This window comes from Neomonachus schauinslandi, chromosome X (assembly GCF_002201575.2).
Source record: "Neomonachus schauinslandi chromosome X, ASM220157v2, whole genome shotgun sequence".
Classification (NCBI taxonomy): domain Eukaryota; kingdom Metazoa; phylum Chordata; class Mammalia; order Carnivora; family Phocidae; genus Neomonachus; species Neomonachus schauinslandi.
In genome coordinates this window covers 34,715,167-34,735,381 of record NC_058419.1, presented here as the reverse complement: position 1 = coordinate 34,735,381, position 20,215 = coordinate 34,715,167, and the positions used below count along the sequence as shown (strand labels likewise).

The 20,215-nt window shown below is 36.9% G+C and overlaps 1 non-coding gene across 1 annotated transcript; it reads right to left on the bottom strand.

The window, feature by feature from the left end:
• Positions 1 to 15,512: 15,512 nt before the first annotated feature.
• On the bottom strand, positions 15,513 to 15,584 carry LOC123323527. Its single transcript, XR_006539461.1, has one exon. It is a non-coding gene; the product is annotated as a small nucleolar RNA SNORD58 (small nucleolar RNA).
• Between the last annotated feature and the right edge of the window lie 4,631 nt (positions 15,585 to 20,215).

The window sequence follows — 20,215 nt, the reverse complement described above, 5'->3', positions numbered from 1 at the left end:
TATGAAATTGTGGGATAACTTAAAAAATCATAAAGTCAGGGGACACCTGAATGGCTCAGTCGGTTAAGCATCTGCCTTCTGCTCAGGTCAAGATCTCAGAGTCCTGGGACTGAGCCCTGCATCAAGCCTGCTTCTTCCTCTCCCTCTGCCCCTTCCGTCCGCTCGTGCTCTCTCTCTCTCTCTCACGCTCTCTCTCTCAAATAAATAAATAAAATCTTAAAAAAATAAAAACAAAAATAAAAAATCATAAAGTTATGAATACTGAGTGGAACACACTGATTTTATAATAGAAGAAAACCAAAAACCCAGCACCTGGGAAGGCACAGGGGAGGGAGAAGGACACTAATGATATTTGTTTTTCAAAAGTCCTCCTGAAAGCTCTCTCCTCTTCCCAAAGAAAACCACTCCATGCTGCCTTCCCAAAGTGCTGCATGTGCTTTAAATTCAAACTGATGGCAGAGCCTACTGTCACATGAAACAGTGTGGACAGTGCTGACTATGAGACCGACTGAAAGGGCTCCTGCACTTTCTTCACAGAACCCCTCCACGTGTAGGCCATGCTCATGAGGCAGATAAACTGTTGTCACAGACAAGAAAAACTGTTGGGAACTGATGGCCTTTCAGGAAGTCCCTCTGAAACCAATGACTGAACTAACTTTTTTGGACTAAATGAAGAACTCTAGTATGGAAGACCCCACATGGGGTCACAGTGGGGCCCAGTTTACCTGTTACTGCCTGACTAATGTATGTCCTGCTTGGGGTACCCAACCAATGCAATCTCCTTGCTTCTAGGAGGACCATATGTGTTCTCTGGGGTGTATTTATGTGTGTACCCTGGCTATCATGATGCTGCCTTGGCCCTGGAAGACTTTCAGGTCAGCTCCAACTTACCTGCCATATTTGTGTTATAAATGAATGGATACCTCAGACCAAGTAAAAAAAAAAAAATAATATGGAAACTTAAGGAGAGAGCCACCACCTTTTAATATAGACCTTTATGGTTAATGGGATTTGTTTTAACTGCCTTAATCTAGGGCACTGGAGGGTATCACTGAGGCAAGGCCAGTGTACCTATGTGACCGACCCCAAATAAAACCTTGGCCACTGAGTCTGTAATGAGCTTCCCTGGTAGACAACATTTCACATGGATTAGCTCAACTCTGTTGCTAGAGGAATTAAGTCCATCTGTGCAATATCATGGGGAAAAGATTCTTGGGAGCTTGTGCCTGATTTCCTTTGGATTTCATCCCATGTGTCTTTGTCCTTTGCTAGATTTCCTTTGAGTCCTCTAACTGCAATAAACTGTACCCATAGATATAATGACTTGAGAACTGTGAGTCTTTCTAGACAATCACTGGACCTGGCAGTAGTCCTGGAGACCGCCTAAACAAGAGGCAAATAAAATAATTCTCCCCATTTTCATGGATGACAAAATAGAGGCTCAGCTCTACTTTTGTCATCAACAGACTTAAGGTTTGCAGTTGCTACAGGAGCTCACATCTGACTCTATAAATCCTGTGTACTTCTCACTATACCCCAAATGCTTTATTAATTCTAAAGATGCCAAGAATTCCATATCAAATTATATGTATCTTTATTGCCCTATTGCTACTATTTAAATGCTTTACCTTTTCCACCTTTCTCTTTCAGGAGATAAAACCACCAATAGGACCTTCAGAGGTAGGTTTATTATTAGTAGGGAGGAAGGAAACTAACATTTCCTGAGTACTGTATACCAACAGTTGCATTGCTACTCACAATAAATATCTTTATGGTAGATACTGTAATTTCTATTTTGTAGTTTGAGAAACTGAGAATAAGAAAAGATAAGTAAACTGCCTAAGGTCATATTCCTGATAAGTACTGGAGCTGAAACCTACATCTAAGTCTGTGTGATCCTCATGCTTGTGCTCTTAACAACTATACTGAGTCACTATTTCTCAAGCAACAGCAATGGGTTTGAAACACCTTAATGTAAACTACGGTGGAACACTAATTTTGGTCTAACAAATTTGCAGTGTTATAATCCCAGGATCCATCAGTCTTGGCCAGAAAGCAATGAAAGACTCAGACTCATCAACTGCTGGAAGAGAAGTCCATTGCTACACTGGAGGACAATTTGTCAATATGATGATCATGCTTTTAATCAAGTATATACAAATGTTAGTCTGCTTGATGTTATCTCATAGTTTCCTTAAGCTACCTTCACTCTTTCGTTCCTTTTTTTTTTTTCTTTTTGCTGTTTTGATTGGGTGAGTGCTTCTGCTCTGTTTGAGTTCACTTAATCTTTCTTCTGCTTCATCTAGTCTGATATTGAACTCTTCTACTGTTTTTTTTTTTTTTCTTTTAGCTTAGTTATGGTATACCTCAGCTCTCCTTCTATTTGGTATGTTCTTATATTTTCTATCTCACTGCTGAAATTTTTAGTATGTCCACCCATTCTTCTCCTGTGCTTGGCAAGCATCTTTATGACCATTATTTTGAAATCTTTGTGTGGTAAATCACTTATGTTTGTTTTATTAAGTTCTTTTTCTGAGGTTTTATCTTGTTCTTTAGTTTGAACATATTCCTCTGTTTCTTCATTTTCCTTGATTCTCTGTATTGGTTTTTATGCATTAGATAAAATAGCCACTTCTCCCATACTTAATGAAGTGGCCTTGTATAGGAGATGAACCTTATTGTTCAACCCTGCCATAACTAGGCCAAAGCCCCAGGACAAGCAAATAGGCCTCTTTCACAGAAGACTGAGGTTGTATTTCAGTCCACATTTGCATTGTGCCCTGGGGATGCTAGTCTGCCAAGAACTGTCTCTCCAATTTTTATAGTCCCATAGAACACAGGAATGCAAGCCCCTCTGACCTCCAGAGCCAGGTGATCAAAGCACATAACCTGGATCACCAGATGTAAAGAGCCACAAAAACTGGATCACCAGATATAAAAAATTTGGTTGCCAGATGTGTATAGAAGCTCCCGTCTGAGAGACACTGGTGCTTTGGAAGGCAGCAGAAGGAAAGTACAAAATGTCACCCACAAGCTTGCAAAGGTGGCACCTGCCAAAAAAAAAGGAAAAAAGAAAGAGAAAGGAAAGAAAGCAAAAAAGAAAAGAAAAAATGGAAGAAGAAAAAAAAGATGGCATCTCTCAGCTTTAACAAGGCAGAGGGAAAGTGTGGAAGATGGTGTCTGCTGGAGTGTAAGATGCTGGAGCACAAAGATGGCATCTGCTGGAAAAGAAAAAAAAGAAGAAAAAGATGGCATCTGCCAGCTTTAGCAAAGAAGAGAGAGAGCAGAAAGATGGCACCCACCAGCTTTTGTCCCCAGATAGTATCCCAGCAGGCCCCTGCCCCTCAGAACAAAGCTTTAAAATTAGCAAGTGAGTCTGTTTCACATAATTCTAGGGACTTTTCCAGGTGCTTCTGTTCTGCACCTTGGGGTGAATCTATACAAGAGACCTTTAAGAGCCATAGTTCACCACAGTGCAGTAGGTCTTATTGGCCTTCAAAACCCTATTGGTCTTCAAAGCCAGATGTTTTGAGGGCTCATCTCTGAGATGCTGGTCTTCAAAGTTGGGTGCCTAATGTAAGGTACAAACCCTTTGCTCTTCAAGGAGAAGCTTAGGGTTTTGAGGTCCCTCTTGATTGTGGGGTTTGTGATGACATTGTGTCTCAGCCTTTCCTACCCGCTTTGATGTGGATTTTTTTCTCCTTCTGCTCAACGCATATGAGCTGTTCCGCTTGTTTCTTTCTCCAGACAATATTGCTCTCTGTAGATTCAGTGTGTTGGTGGGAGGACATGAGTTCAGACCCCTCCTATCTCACCTACCCCCCTTTTTTCTTAAAGATGCATAAATTTATTTTTACCAAGTTTTTATTTAAATACCAGGTAGTTAATATACAGTGTAATATTAGTTTTGGGTGTAGGATTTAGTGATTCATCACTTACAGACAACACCCAGTACTCATCACAAGTATCCTCCTTAATCCCCATCACCCATTTAACTCATCCCCCCCCTCCCCTCTAGTAAAAATCAGTTTGTTCTCTGTAGTTAAGAGTCTGTTTCCTGGTTTGCCTCTCTCTCTTTCCCCCCTCCCATGTTCATCTGTTTTGTTTCCTGAACTCTACAAATCAGTGAAATCATATGGTATTTGTCTTTCTCTGACTGACTTGTTTCACTTAGCATAAGACTCTCTGGCTCTATCCATGTCATTGCAAATGAAGATGCATACATTTATTTAAACTTTGAAGATATTTAACAATTTATTGATGTCAGGCAAATAAATTCTTAATATATTAACTCTAGAAACCTAAATGTCCTAGGAATTAAATTTTAAAGGAATTTCTTATAAGAGGTTTTAATATTACATTCTTCATTAAACTAAGACTTTTGATATTATTTCACCCTGGCCCATTGCCTTGATAAATTAGCAGTACTACATGAAATCATGAATAGATGAGAAATTAATATTCACATTTATGCAAATATAACAAATAGCACATATTTCCTATTTAATGGACCAACAATTTCTTCTGCAATTCTTTGGTGCATTATAATAAGCCTTTGGACTCCCCATTTCCCCCACTCAAAGGGGACCCATTCCTGCCTTTGTCCTAGCACCTCTGAGAACTTATCAAGACTTAAAACACTGGCTGAATTATCACTGCAGACTCCTTGTACGGATGCGGATAAAAATGTCTCAGAGGGTCATTTATACTGTTTTCTTCTTTCACATCTCAAATCTTCATTTGGCTAGTCAAAGGCAGATAAAAATGGGTTAAAAATTTTAGAACTCATGATAATTTTGCCTATAAATCAATTAAGATTGTTGCCATTAAGCATAACAGAAGAGCCCAAACCAGCAGTCTTTTCCAAAAGGATGATAATAAAGGTATGAAGAAGAAACAAAAGCCTTTCTGGCCCATGACACTTAAAGCCAGGTGCAGTGCAACCCTGTGAGCCTAGCACACAAGGCTACTAGGTGCTGGCAGTCCTGGATGACACTGACCTCCCACTCCCAGGTACATGTTGGTCCCCATCTGTGGTCTCTCAAAGCATCTCTGTGAAGGTCAAGAGTGCCACCGTACTCGGGGCGCCTGGGTGGCTCAGTCATTAAGCATCTGCCTTCGGCTCAGGTCATGATCCCAGGGTCCTGGGATCGAGCTCCGCATCGGGCTCCCTGCTCAGTGGGAAACCTGCTTCTCCCTCTCCCTCTCCCCCTGCTTGTGTTCCCTCTCTTGCCGTGTCTCTCTCTGTCGTAAATAAATAAAATCTTTAAAAAAAAAAAAAAAGTGCCACCATACAGCCCCAGCTGAAGCCTTAGTGGTTTCTGAGTATCTCCTACACCATTTGTTCCACCATCTTGATGTGGTTCCTGAAGCAGTCATGTAGGAGTACAATAAGGGCTGGTTGAGCCCTTGTGGGCTGCCACAGAGCATGGGGTGGTGACCTCAGGCATGGACCACAGCTATGGGCATGGACCGTTGCCTCACATGGTGAGGCATGGAGGGCTCTGTGTGATGGTACCAGGCTCCTGGGCATAATACTCCTGGTAGTTGGTCAGTAGCCATCCCATGTGCTTCCTCAATGCATCCACCCTAGCACCACTATTCTTGTCTATTTAATTCCTCATATGAACTTTAGGCTCAACTCTCTAGTTCCAAGTTGGAAAAAAATAACTGTTGGTATTTTTTTGGAATTGTAATATATTTATAAATTATATCATACTAATTTAAATAAGTATAAACTATGTTGAATTGTACCATTTCTATGGCATGTTTCAGTTTTATTCATGTCTACTTTTGCATCTTTTAGGAGTGTTTTAAAGTGAATTTTCTTCAAGAAAATTTAGTCCATTTCATTTTCTTAGGGAATTTATCTTTTTTGTAATTGTGAATTAGCTTATTCTTTCATTTTTTGCATTCTAACTAGTTTCTATTTGTATATATGAAGGTTTTTTTAATTTATTCACTTTGTTCTATTGTTTATGGATGTTATCTATTACATTATCTTTGGTTTTCCAGGTATACAAACAAAAACATTAATAATGGTCATAATTTCACCTTTTTGTTTCTGAATTTAATATGTCTGATTTTCTTTACTGGTTGGATTTAGTTGTGTTGGGTAATGATTTCAGTACAGTTGGGGTTCAGTAAGGATGATGGACATCCTGCTCTTAGTCTTCAGTGGGAATTGTCTTTAGTGTGTCTTCATTAAGGATGAAACTTGCCTTTTCAACTGCAGCTGCATAAAATTACAGCAAGGAAGTAACCATCAGTTCCTATTTTACCGAGTGTTTTATTTTAAATTTTTAAATTCAGTAATGGTGTTGAATTTTGTCAAATGCCTTTTTGCCTTCTATGGAAGTGATTATATAATCTTTTCTCTCTTTCAATTTGTTGGCATGATGAATTACATGAAGAGATTTTCTACCTTTATTTTATGTTTTTATTTTTGACTTTTGGATGGAACAATCTCTTCATTAATTTTTTTATTATTGTAAGAGATTACTGCCTATGTTTCCTTTTAGGAATTTTAATGTTTCAGGTCTCATATTCAAGTCCTTAATCCATTTTGAGTTTAATTTTGTGTATGGTATAAGAATGGGATCCAGTTTCATTCTTTTGCATGTAGCTGTCCTTTTTCCCAATATCATTTTTTGAAGCAACTGTCTTTTTCCCACTCTATATTCCTGCCTCCTTTGTCATAGATTAATTAACCATATAATTATGGGTTTATTTCTGGGATCTCTATTCTGTTCCACTTATCTATGTGTCTGTTTTTCTGCTGGTACCATACCATTTTGATTACTAGAGCTTTGTAGTGTATCTTGAAATCTGGGGTTGTGATACCTCAAGTTTTGTTCTTTTTTAAGATTGCTTTGGGTATTTGGGGTGTTTTGTGGTTCCATACAAATTTTAGGATTGTTTGTTCTAGCTCTGTGAAAGATGCTGTTGATATATTGATAGGGATTTCATTAGGTGTAGAGATTGACTTGGGTAGTATGGACATTTTAACAATATTTGTTCTCCCAATCCATGAGGTATATTTGTGCTCATGGATTGGGAGTACAAATATACCTCCTTGTTTTTAATGCACCATTTTGAACTCTTTAATCTACATGTCGTTTTTTGGACACTGGGAAGCCCTCTTTATGCATATCATACTTAACATCTGCTCCTGGGGTTTCAACCTCACTGACTTGGGCTAAATAAATCTTGTGCTTACTTTGTGAAATGTACCTTGTACATTTAAGAAATTCCTTCATTCCACATGCTTTTCCTGATGAAGTACACTACTCAGCTTCCCTAAAGTAGCTGATTATTGAGGTAGTTTTCTCTAGATTAGTGCTGAGATGGTAGCCAGACAACAAAGAATGATAGGACCGAATGTGTCAGTACAGCTGTTGGTTATGGAAAACAGTAAAAACAAACAAACAAACAAACAAAAAACCCTGCAGGACGCCGATGGTGGAGTCCTCTCTAGAAATTTGGCCTGCAGTCAGGAAATGAACTGAACCATATTTTTAAATCTCAGAATATGGCAATGTCGGTAATGAGGTTAGTATCTTTTAATTAGAAGTACAATGGGGGGGGGGTCCCTGGGTAGCAAAATCAGTTAAGCATCTGACTCTTGGTTTCCACTCAGGTTGTGATCTCAGGGTTGTGAGATCAAGCCTCACATCGGGCTCCATGCTCAGCATGGAGTCTACTTAAGATTCTCTCTCTCCCTCTCCCTCTGCTCCTCCTCCCGACTCATGCTCTCTCTCTCTCAGATAAATGAATAAATCTTTAAAAAAAATAAAAAGAAGTACAATCTGAACTCTCCCTTAATTTCAATTAATGTGTCATGGTTTCACAATATAACTTTAAAATGATACAATTTTACAAGACAATCTCTTTTTTTGATACAACTGCTCATCTGATTTAGTTCTTGTGTTGATTTGTGATTTTTTAAGGCAGTTGTACGTGTCTAATCAGATGTAGAATTTGAAAGAGTGAAAATATCAGCATGGGGAAATAAAGTTAATGTCACATAATATTACCTAGAATTGGTGACAGTAAACTCCGAGTATCAAAGAAGCTGTTTTTTAGCTTTTATGTTATTCATGAAAAATATAACCTTTTTCCATAACTCAGTATGTAAGAATTTTTAAAAAAAATAACTATTTGAGGCAGGCCATGTATTGGGCCAAAAGTGCTTTACTTGGCTTTTCATGTTGTAGAAAGTTCCTTTGATCTAAATTCAATTCCATAGCTAATAACATAGATTACAGTCTTTCTATGCCTTGCATTTTCAGTCTTTTTCTTAGTCTTAATAACTTGTTAGGTCTGATTACCCACTGAAAGCTAGCTCCCTAGTTTCATACTTCCTGATTCTAGATAATATTTGCAGTAAATTGGATTTGCCACTTCCAACTTTAAACCTATGAGTCACTTAGGTTAAAAAGGAAAAAAACAAGGAATTGCATTGCAGGAGTACAAAAATTGAATCTTTGGTAGCAACCATTTATCATCTTTATTAATAACATGAGAACTTTAGAATGGATGCCCTTTCAACACATTTTGAACAATTCTTTAACTAGGATACACATGTAATTTTAAATCCCAACTCTGCTACTCACTGGCTGTGATGTTAGACACGTTACCTTACCTCTCTGTACCTCAGTTTCCACATCTGTAAACTTGTGGTAATTATATTTGCCCTGGTGACTAGTGATACTTACATTTGCTTTGTGGTTATTTTTAAGATTATATTTGGAAAGCAGTGTTAATCAGGTGTACAATAAATTATCTTTTTTTGCTCTTCCCATTATCCTTTAATTTCTTCCCACCTCCTTTATCTCATGTCCTATACTGACTCTGTTGGTTCCCGTAATCTCCATTATGATGCCCCCACCCACCACATTACCATCCCGTCTGCTTTTGGCCTCTCATGTCTATTCCTTCCCAATCTGTTGTATCTCTTAGGTCCCATTCTTAAATATCACTGCAGATGTCTTGAAGCTAGATGGAAAAATAAATTCAAAAATTGTTCATGAAGAATAACAACTTGACATATGACATCACTCAGGTATGATTTACATTTCAAACAGAGACCTTGAGGGACTTCATCAAGGGAAGGACTAATAATGAGCATTTTCAAGTATTATGGCTGGCTGCTGAGGGAAGCCTTCTCAGGTAAAGCATTTTTTAGACTAGCTTTAATGAGGTATAATTTACATATAATAAAATTCACCAATTTTAAGGATATTGTTCCATGAGTATTGACATATATATATATATATATATATATATATATATATATATATACGTATACAGTCATATAGCCATCACCACAATCAAGATATAGAACACTCTATCACCATAAAATGTTCCTTCAGTGCTTATTTCAATCAATCCCATCCTCCCCTACCTGAACCCTAGAAACTAATAATCTGCTTTCTGTCACTATAGTTTGGCCTTTTCTAAAATTTCATATAATTGGTATTATATGGTATACAGTCTTAAGATCTGTGTTGCTAAATTTATTAGTAGTCTATTTTTATTACAGAGTAACATCACATTGAATAGATGTATCGCAGTTTATTATTCAATCACAACTTGATGGACATTTGCTTCTTGTTTTGAGCTATTATAATTATTGTCTCTATGAACATTCATGCATTAGTCTTTTGTGGAGATATGTTTCATTTTTCTTTGGATATGTTTTTAAGAGTGGATTACTATTTTGTATGTTAAGTTTATACTTAACTTCATAAGAAACTGCCAAATTGTTTTCTAAAGTAGCTGCATCATTTGTATTCCCACCAGCAATTTGTGAGAGTTCCAATTGCTCTGTATCTTCATCAGCACTTGGTATGGTCACCTTTTTAATTTTAGTCATTCTAGGAGATGCAGAGTTGTATCTCACTGTGATTTTTATTTGCACGGCCCTTTTGACTAAGGATATTGAACATATTTTCATGAGTTTATTTCCTATCTGGATATCTTCCTTAGTGAAGTGTCTTTTTAAGTCTTTGAAGTAAAGGCATTTTTAATGTTTGTTAAATCTACATGTAGGCTGTGTTTAACCAATCTTGTACTAGTTCTTTGAGTTCTTCCCTAAATATTTAGGATAGTATGACTTCTCTGGAGAAATAGTGAACAAGAATGTCACTGATAAATTTAGGCAAAACCAAACATATTAGAATATTATATCAAGTCCTGGAGAAATGGTATCACAAAGTGATAATTGTTTGAAGAAAAAGAAGAGAAACCTCTAGATCCCTATTTTAATATTAAAATTTCTATAGATATTAAATTCTTATAATGGTGGCCTTTCCAAGTAAGTGTTCTTGGGAATAACGGCAGTGGAAACAGATGCATTAGACAATAGTTTTCATATATGAGGGACAGTGGGGAGTCCTCAACACCAGATATCTTGCACACAGTCCTCAAATTCCACAAATGAGTAATTATTTATTGTTGTCCCAAGTGCATTAATCAATGGAAGCATTTTGTGGAAGAGGAGGGGGTAGACACTACTATTTATTTTTTAAAAAATTTTTTAAATTAAATTCAATTAGCCAACATATAGTACATCATTAGTTTCAGATGCAGTGTTCAATAATTCATCAGTTGCATATAACACCGAGTGCTCATTATATCATGTAGACACCACTATTTAATAGGCTTCCATTCAACATTTATTAGGTGATTATTGAACATTTCCTATGTGCCAAACATTGTGCTATGTACAAGAGATGGAGTGATGAATAAGAGAGGCCAGATCCCTGCCCTCCTACATCTTTACATTCTATCATTTGTTATTAGCTTATTTCTCAGTAAGGGAGGGATAAGGAGTGAGATGGGTGATAATCATGATAATACGTAAAAAACAAGCTTTAACACAAGGGTAATTTCATTTCATATGAAATTGTAAATTTCACTTCAAACGTGGTTTTATTTCAAAAGTAAGCACTTTATTCATTCATTCAACATGTATTTTGGAACATCTCCCAATTGCAAAGCAATAGAAGGGAAAGCTTATTCAAGATTTGGATTGTGATAGGGTGTCTGGGTGGCTTAATCGATTAAGTGTTTGATTCTCTATTTTGGCTCAGGTCAGATCTCAGGTTCATGGGATCAAACCCCGTGTCAGGCTCCATGCTCAGTGGGAAGTCTGCTTGATATTCTCTCTCTCCCTCTCCCTCTGCCGCTCCACCCATGCTTGTGCATGCACTCTCTCTCTCAAAAAGATGAAAGAAAGAAAGAAGAAAGAAAGAAAGAAAGAAAGAAAGAAAGAAAGAAAGAAAGAAAGATAGATAGATAGATAGATATGGATTGTGATGATAGCACATAGAAGCTAGTAATACATCATACAGTCCATTGATGACCATTGGCAAAATGATCAGGACCACAGCTTTGTATTTACTGTTCCCGCTAAATGTGTCTTCTGCAACTTGTCTGTCACTGCTCTTCTCTAGAGATTTCTATTACTAAATTGCTCTACAGGGACAGGGCTATGACTTAGGGGAAGGAGGGTGGTCAGGTGGCAAGAAATACCATAACCTGGCTTGTCAAAGTTTAGAAAGCATAGGTCCACAGTGCCTTTAGCTACTTTCTACAAATAGGTTAGCTATAAATTTTACCAGATTGTTTGAAATGCACCCTTTACAAAACATTTCCACTATGTTTCCTTTTAGGAGGACTTTGTTTTATATGGATAACCTTTGCCCTTTTATTCTGAGGGAAGTTCCCTATAGTTGAATGAACAGTAGGGTGCTGGGTGCTAGTCCCAACACTGACCAAACATTCACATGATCTTTGGCAAGTCAATCAAGTCAATTTTTTTCTCTAGTCTTCAGTTTCCAGATTCTTAAAATGAGGGTGTTGAATTAAATAGCTTCTTTTATCACTGAATGCTCACATCCTGAATAGTCACATTCAGAAATGCTGTACTTTAAACATCCTTGTTTAAAATCAGTCCATCATCAAAGCCCACCTTGTACAGGACCATAAGTAAATCTAAGACCTAGATTCTTATCCAGAAAAAATATAGTTTATTTGTTATTCAAAGATGGACATGTAGAAAATGAGGGAAAGGGAGGAAAATAGCAGAATTGCCAATTTTCCTAAGAGCTACTGTACTAGGAATATGTGTGCACCACCTTAAGTCTAATGTCCTATATGTACCAACCCACTTGCTCTAAAAATGCTAATTTTGAAATCTTGTATTAATTCTACCTTCTGTTTCCCACAGAAGTCTGTGAGTCCTAGAACTGCAAGAGTAGCCAGATAGAGATCTTTAGACAAAAACTCTTAAAATTCAAGAATATCAATTATTTCTGTAGATTTCACCAAGGAAGCAGCAGAAAGAAGTCATCAGCAGACCGTTCTTGACCTGGATGCACATGCATTTGTGTCTCAACATCCAATTCTGCTACTTTGGTAGCTTCAGCCTGTCATCAAAATTACTTTTCCAGTCCTGAGAACCCTCACCAAGTACTCATCCATTCTCTTTCTGATTATATTTAAATAATTGTTCAGTAGGAAACAATAGAACAAACATTTGAAAAGGAACTTTTAGTTGGGATGTCTTAACTCTCAGAGACACAAAAGATAATAGTGAGTTTATTCATTTTTCCTTCCATTTATCTGTTTAATTATTTCACAGACATTTATTGAGCACCTACTATATATCAGGAAATGAAATAAACACTGAGGATACAAAGATCAGTAAGGACACAGAGTCCTTGTTCCAAAAAACAGTCTTTTCAAGAGGAAGTCACATATATAAGGCATTTTAATGTATGTGGTAATTACCATGAGAGATATATATTAGTTATGATGGGAGTACAGAGAGAGGAAGCCTTGATATTCAACTTTTTAAAACCATCTTCATCTTATCAACTTCTTTCTTTTCACTCTCTTTTTGCATAACATCCAGCTTCAGTTAGTTACTTATAAGAACAGAGGCTTCAAATTTTTTGTTTCAATTTTTATTTAAATTCCAGTTAGTTAACACATAGTGTAATATTAGTTTTAGGAGTAGAATTTAGTGATTCATCACTTACATACAGCACCCAGTGCTCATCACAAGTGTCCTCTTTAGTACCCATCACCCATTTAGCTCATCCCCCCACCCACCTCCTCTCTAGCAACCTTCAATTTGTTCTCTGTAGTTAAGAGTCTCTTTTATGGTTTGCCTCCCTCTCTCTTTTTTTCCCCCTATGTTCATCTGTTTCATTTCTTAAATTCCACATATGAGTGAAATCATATGATATTCATCTTTCTCTGACTTATTTTGCTTAGCTTAATACACTTTAGCTCCATCCACATTGTTGCAGATGGCAAGATTCCCTTATATTTTAGGGCTGAGTAATGTTCCAGTATATGTGTGTGTGTGTGTGTGTGTGTGTGTGTGTGTGTACCACAACTTCCTTATCTATTCATCAGTTGATGGACATTTGGGCTCTTTCTATAATTTGACTATTGTTGAAATTTTTAAGAGAACACAAAAGAATTTCATATCTATAGGAGGAAGGTGTGAATGATAAAGTAAGTTTTAAATGTCAGACTTACCATCTATTGACATTGTATTTTGTTTTCTAAATTTCCTTTGCTTTCAGTCTTGAACTGTCTAAATAGGTCAGGGGGTGTACTTATCACTAGATTTTAAAAATGCCCTGCTTCTCAGGCAATCTAACTTCTGCTTATGACAGAATATCAGTTTCCATCTTGTCAACAAACTAAAACAGTTCATCTTAATTGGTAGTGATGCTCCTAGAAACTTTTTAAAACTTCTATGTATTTTTTGAAATACCAATCAGTGAAAATTACCTGCCAGTAGTAGATAACAAAGAGTTGTCTTTTTGCTTGAATATAGGTTTTTCTATTACTTTGTTTCATTTAATTCATCAAGCATTTTTGAGCATGCACCTATGTGGCAAATATTGGGCTTAATAAATACTCTGGGAGAATAATTTCACATAGGCACTGTTCTTAAGGAGTTTACAATACACAGTCACAGACACAGAATTGTAGAACTGGAAGACTTTATAAATCTTATCTGGTCCAATAACCTTATTCTTTACATTAGCATATTTAATATGCGGTGAACATTATATAAATGCCAGTGTTCAAATTTCTTTGCTTTAAACTCACTTACTCTTCCCAGCAACCCTGTAAGGTTAAGACTATTATCTCCACTGTGGCACTCATAAATTAAATATCTTATCCATAGCCACACATGTGGTGAATCACAGAGCCAGGATTTTAGTCCATGGAGAATGGATTCATAGCCCATGCCTCTTAATAAACTACTCTATAGTCTGAAGTGAGGAAAACAAGGATTAGAGGATGGAAAAGACTTATCCACGGCCACATGTTGTTTAGTATCAGAGACAGGATTAAAACCCAAATGTCTTAGTAATCTACCAAGTGTTGTCCACTATTCCATGCCTAATTACCCATTCATTTTCATGCAAAATGACAGAAGAATGAAATTAATTATGATTGTATTTTTTTGTTTGAGAAACCAGACATATATAAAAATAGAATTAATGGACAGCATAGGAAATATACTGAGCTGTGTAGTAATATGTTGTTGTTGTTGTTGTTTGCCATCAGCATAACTCATTGGTATCTTTTTAAAGAGGGTGAGCATGGGAGTGCCTGGGTGGCTCAGTTGGTTAAGCATCTGCCTTCAGCTCAGGTCATGATCCCAGGGTCCTGGGATCGAGCCCCCGCAACGGGCTCCCTGCTCGACAGGAAGCCTGCTTCTCCCTCTCCTACTCCCCTTGCTTGTGTTCCCTCTCTCGCTGTGTCTCTCTCTGTCAAATAAATAAATAAAAATCTAAAAAAAAGAGGGTGAGTATGGCTGCTTAAAGTAGCAGCATTACTGAGTTGGACAAGTATAAATGCTATCCATAACACAGTTTTGACAGCAAGGGCAGAAGTGCACAAGAAAGGCATGTTGCAGAAGATCCAACAATCAATTCAGGCATTAAAAAGCTCTGATTGAGATGCAAAAGGTTGCACTAATTATCTGCTTACAGATCCAAGTGTAGTAAAATGCAGAATGGAAGGCCATCTTAAGGGAAATGTCTTTTCAAATTCATTTGAATGAAATGGAGGAACTTTCGGAGCACTTCAGATTACCTGTTATCTAGATTATTCTTTAGACAATAAGGTATATGAGATCTGTCCTATTCTAAGAGTACCAGGCAAGGTATTCCCAGATTATTGCTCTAATAAATAGCCAACAGTATAATATGAAATTTGACTCATTTCAGTGCATCAAAGATTGATAAAGACACATTCCATAAAATCATCTATAATTACCTTTTGCCAAAGACACAAAGATGGTATGTTTTTCAAGATCACAATGTCAAATAAAACGTTGATGTAACTAGTGCCTTTGATACTAAATTGCAAGATCATTCTGTCAGAAAGATATATCCATTCCTGGTTGCAAAGGCAAGAGCTAAAAGCATTTATGAAAAGAAACAATTCAAACAAATCAGAAATTCGAATGTAAGGCATGTATAATTTTAGGACAGACTGTTTATGGTTAATCCAAAGGTGTCCTAAGTTGGTCATCACAGCAAAGGACAGACTGTTTAAAGGAAAGAGTTGTCAGCAGATTCCCCAGGATATGTTCCAGCAAAACAAAAGCATATAAAGGGAAGCTGAAGTGATTTTGTCTTAAAATGTAGGAATATATTTTTTTATCATTTTAGAAGGATGGGGCAAGGGTAGAAGGAGAAGAATGTGAACAATTGATAAATTGAGGGGCCTTTAATCTTCTTCCATATATTCACTGAGCTACTAGAATGGATCAAGTCCTATCAGGTATTAACCTGTATGTCTGAAGCAAATAATATATTATATGTTAAAAAAAAGAAGATAGTAGGAAGGGAAAAATGAAAGGGGGGACATCGGAGGGGGAGACGAAACATGAGAGACTATGGATTCTGAGAAACAAACTGAGGGTTCTAGAGGGGAAGGGGGGGATGGGTTAGCCTGGTGATGGGTATTAAAGAGGGCATGTATTGAATGGAGCACTGGGTGTTATACACAAACAATGAATCATGGAATACTACATCAAAAACTAATGATGTAATGTATGGTGATTAACATAACATAATAAAAATTTAAAAAAAAAGATGAAAGTGAAGGGGTGCCTGGGTGGCTCAGTCAGTTGAGTGGCTCTTGGTTTTGACTTGGGTCATGGTCTTGGGGTTATGGGGTCGAGCCCTGTGTTGGCTCCATGCTCAGCTCAGAGTCTGCTTGGGATTCTCTCTCTCCCTCTCTTTCTGCCCCTCCCCCACTCATTCTCTCTAAATAAATGAATAAATAAATAAATAAATAAAATATTTAAAAAATAAAAGGAAAGTGAAGTCTGACACTGTGGAAATCATGAGTGCTTTGTGAATAATCCGATTACAAAAGATGCTTTTGCTAGGAAGGAAGTCTTTCCTCACAATTAAAAATGTGGTTACAGGGCGCCTGGGTGGCTCAGTTGGTTAAGCGACTGCCTTCGGCTCAGGTCATGATCCTGGAGTCCTGGGATCGAGTCCCGCATCGGGCTCCCTGCTCAGCAGGGGGTCTGCTTCTCCCTCTGCCCTCTTCCCTCTCGTGCTCTCTCTCGTTCTCTCTCTCTCAAATAAATAAATAAAATCTTTAAAAAAAAAAAATGTGGTTACAGATGCTCAAGTGATGATCATTACTTATTGAAGGTATTCCAAGTAAGGGTCTTCAGTTTGGCATTTTTGTTACCTCCAAGAGATGCTTTTTTTTTTTGCCTTGATGGCATATTATACTATGCTGATCATGGACTTAGCAGAAAGCTTTTTGTCAGAAGACCTTAAGATATCATTTATTATTTCAGTGTATTAAGTAGCAGAAAGAACAAATAGAAATGAGACAGCAGAACTTAATAATCCTTCCTTCTTATATAATTGTTCAGTTCTTGAAGGAATGAACTCCACCCTATATAAGACCCTGAAGCCCAATACTCTTAACTATCCATCCAAACAAAGCCAACTCTCCTTACTACCCATCCAAACAAAGCCAACACTCCTTGCCCTTCTCTACTAAGTTGTATCTCAAAATGTCAAGGGCTATTGGTGTTAGAAAAGTGGTCCAGTTTCATTCTTTTGCATGTAGTTGTCCAGTTTTCCCAGCACCATTTATTGAAAAGACTATCTTTTCCCCATTGTATGTTCTTGCTTCTTTTGCTAAAGATTAACTGACCATATAATTATGGGTTTATTTCTGGGTTTTCTATTTTGTTCCATTGATCTATGTGTCTATTTTTGTGCCAGTACCATACTGTTTTGATTACTACAGCTTTATAGTATATCTTAAAATCTGGGATTGTGGTACCTCCAGCTTTGTTCTTCTTTCTCTCTTTTTTAAGATTTTATTTATTTATTTGAGAGAGTGAGAGAGCAAGTGAGAGAGAGAGAAAGAGCACAAGCAGGGGGAGCAGCAGAGAGTGAGGGAGAAGCAGGCTCCTCACTGAGCAGGGAGCCCCATGTGGGGCTTGATCCCAAGACCGTAAGACCATGACCTGAGCTGAAGGCAGATGCTTAACCAACTGAGCCATTCAGGTGCCCCTTTGTTCTTCTTTCTCAAGATTGCTTTGGGTATTTGGGGTCTTTTGTGGTTCCATACAAATTTTAGTATTATTTGTTCTTTTTTTTGTGAAAAATGCTATTAATGTTTTATAGTTTTCAGTGTACAGGTCTTTCATCACTTCGGTTAAGTTTATGCCTAGGTATTTTATTCTTTTTGGTGCAATAATCCAAGTTTAGTTTTTATATAAATCCTAGGGTAATTGATTTATTATAAGAAATAGAAAGTAGGAAGGTACTGTGCTCAGGAACAGAAAGTTCTACCTGAATTCTCTGTAATACTATATTACTGAAACATAGAATATTCTATTAGTAGATATAAGTTGGAAAATTTTCACTCTGAAGTCTTAGTATGGAACTTTTTCATTTCTTCTTTTTTTCTTATTTTCTTATGTTTTTATTCCAGTTGTATCCATCAAGATTTTTCAGCTTATGGAAGACAAAATCAACTTTTCTATTCTCATTAAAGAAAAAAAATGAATCAAACTTGAACTGTAAGCTAATTCATATAGAAGAGATATAGCTATGTCATTTGCAAGTGGGTAAAGGCTAAGTATGGTCAGGGTCATTGAGATTTTTAAAGATCTATTTAGAAATATGGAAAATGTTCTTTTCAGAACCCATTTCATGGGATTTTAAATTACTAAATGTATCACTGCTACTTTTCTACTTAAGTTAGAAACCAAAAGAATTGTAGGATATTAAGAGTCACCAGAAGCAAATATTAGAGTAAAAGCATGACTTTTGCTGCACAAACTTCTAGGTGACTGGTTCTACATAGGTGCTGGACAGCTAATAAGTTAACTTTATGAAATCTAAGAAATATAGTGATGTTAAGTTTCTGTTTCTCAGGCAGAAATTATTTTATTCAATGTGACTCGTTCCTAGCCTCCTGAAGTAAAGTCAGAGAAAATAGGGTATGTTCTAAGTAACTCTATGACTTAAGGACATTTTTTTCTTTAATCTAGAAGATGTTTACGGAAATAAATAGACTGGAAGTAGCTGATGGCTACTCATGGAATCATTATTTTCTTACATTTCATGCAACCTTGGTCCATTCATTAACTGGGACTAAAAAATTTATAACTCCACCTGCAAAACAATTTTTTTTCCAGATCTCCTGGCTCTAAGAAAGGAAAAGAAGAATGTCACCAATAATATGGTGGCAAAACATGAGAATAAAAGTGCTCAGTAATACTAAATATTATAATGCATTGGCTAGATATATCTGGTCTTACGAAATTTGTGAGTACTAAAGTGATTCACAAAACCCTGAATTTTTAATTTTAGATCATGAGCATATCAAACAAAGATTTTCCATACTCTGTTTGGCACAATACCAGTGGTCTTGGCCAAGAATTTTACATCAGTTTTCAGAACAAATTTCCCCTTCACTCATTCCCCTTTTTAATTTTTTCTCCAAAATATATGATAAAAATGAAGAATGGCAGTAAAGAATCTAAATCAGGGCTTGCCAGGGTCTGAATTTGTCATTGATAAAGGTTGTTTCTAAGATAAAGAAATGAAGATCAAGGAGATTTTTAAAGTATATTTAAGACATACTTGCAGCAAATACAGTTGGTGACAAAGAATCTTATACTCAATTGCTGATCTGTTATAAAATATATTCAGAAAGGGATTATTTGTCTTTCATTCATGACCAATTAACCTTTCCACATGGGTACAATTGGAATTTTAAATTTCTATCTTTTTACATTAAAAAAATCAGTCACCAGAGGACAAAGTCATAGATTGTGAGTAATTGGCTGGAAGGATTTTGGTTTAGTTTTCTATGAAAGGAGCACAATCACCAACTGTTATGAATGATATCATCTTTTGGGACACCTGGGTGGCTCAGTCCATTAAGTGTCTGCCTTCGGCTCAGGTCATGATCTCAGGGTCCTGGGATTGAGGCCCGCATCGGGCTCCTTGCTCAGCGGGGAGCCTGCTTCTCCCTCTGCCTGCTGCTCCCCCTGCTTGTATCCTCAAGCCCTCTTGCTCTCTCTCTCTCTCTCTGGCAAAAAAATAAATAAAATCTTTTAAAAAACTTAAAAAGAAAGAATGATATCATCTTTCATTAATCAATAAAAATTTTTTCCATTATAAGCATATCCTCATCTGTCTTAGTCAGTTCAGGCTGCTATAACAAATTACCATAGACTGGATGGCTTAGACAACAAACATTTATTTCTCATAGTTCTGGAGGCTGGGAAGTCTGAGATCAAGGTGCTGGCAGATTGGGGTTTGGTGAGAACACTCTTCTTGGTTTTGCAGATGGCTGTCTTTTTGTTATGTCCTCACATGGGAGGGAGAAAGGGAGAGGGAGAGGAAGAGAGAGTCGGAAAAACTCTCTCATATTGTTTCCTATAAGGACACTAATACCAATCATGACCTAATTACTTTCCAAAGGGCCCATCTCCAAATAGCATCACTTTAGAGATTATGATATCAACATAAGAATTGGGGGAATACAAACATTAAGTCCATAGCACCATTCCAGTCCCGGAATAGAGTTCAGGGTAGGGGTAAAGCATTATGAACTATGGAAAAAGAGTTGAAAATAATTGTAACTGACCCATCTGTTTATTAAAACTTGCTTT